The sequence below is a fragment of the Mus pahari genome, chromosome 8 (genome assembly GCF_900095145.1).
Source record: "Mus pahari chromosome 8, PAHARI_EIJ_v1.1, whole genome shotgun sequence".
Classification (NCBI taxonomy): domain Eukaryota; kingdom Metazoa; phylum Chordata; class Mammalia; order Rodentia; family Muridae; genus Mus; species Mus pahari.
The window spans coordinates 6,664,000-6,665,164 of NC_034597.1; the positions used below are offsets into that span (position 1 = coordinate 6,664,000).

The following is a 1,165-nucleotide window of genomic DNA, read 5'->3' on the forward strand; positions in this document are numbered from 1 at the left end:
GAGAGAGAGAGAGAGAGAGAGAGAGAGAGAGAGAGAGAGAGAGAGAGAGAGAGAGAAAGTTTTATAACTTTTTCACATAGCAGTTGGTTCTCATCCACAAACCACATTGATTTGTCTGAGATTTTTTTTTTTTAATGTAGTTGCAGGAACATACGTTACCAAAGTATAGAGCTTGTTTGGAGAGTTCTTCTCCTTATATTTTTTGAACAAAAAATTTGAAGACAGTGTTTCAGTCTTGTTGAGAGTGGGAACAGTATGGGCAACAGAGGTAAAGACTTGCACAACACAGGTATGAGTAATAACACAGGTTTCATTCAATGCAGAGCTGTGTGAAGCCAGACTATCTGCACCAAAAATACTCAGGTGTTACCAATGCAGTGCTTAGAGAGGCCATTTGATCCTTGTTTCCTTATTAGAAAGAAAGAGTGAGAGTCAATGATATTCTAATTTAAGCAACTAAGAGAAAAGGTGAAACATTAAGCTGACAGAATATGAGCAAAGACTAGAAATGGTTAAATGATTCAGTGAAGAGGGCTTACGACTCTTATCAGGGGACATGTGTTCAGTACCCAGTACCTACCTTAGGCAACTCACACTACCTGAAAATCTAGCTACAAGGCATCCAACACCCCCTTTTTGGCCCCTGTAGGCTCTGTATACATGCATACAAACCCCACACAATCACACATACATAATTAAAAAATAAATCACGGGGCATAGTGATGCATACCTTTTATTCCCAGCCTTCGGGTACAGAGACAAGTGGATATCTGTGATTTTGTGTCTTTATTGTTCTCTGCTTTATTGCTCTGAGGCTCAGCTCTCAGGAGGATACAATATCTTTCCTAGTGCTGCATGGAGTTTTATGTGGGTGCTGGGGGGAATTTGAACTGAGGTCCTCATGTTGCAGAGCAAGCACTCTTACGGCTGAACTTTTCGTAGTCCCTGCGTTTATGTTTTGAGTTTGTGAACTACAAAGCTTATGCTTAAGAACTGTGTAATTGTGTTTAACAACAAATAATCTCATAATATTTTATGTAAGTTTATAGTTTTGGGCCACATTCAAAGCTGTCCTCTTTAGTATCCTGTCTTAGCACCTTTATACAGCATTGTCCTGGAGCACCAAACCTGTGTGTGTGTGTGTGTGTGTGTGTGTGTGTGTGTG

At 40.0% G+C, this 1,165-nt stretch overlaps 1 protein-coding gene across 6 annotated transcripts in view; it reads left to right on the forward strand.

Moving 5' to 3' along the window:
• The window catches only part of Slc4a7 (solute carrier family 4 member 7), a 97,195-nt gene that overhangs the window by 33,833 nt on the left and 62,197 nt on the right, over positions 1 to 1,165 (forward strand). The gene's annotated exons all lie outside the window — the stretch shown is intronic.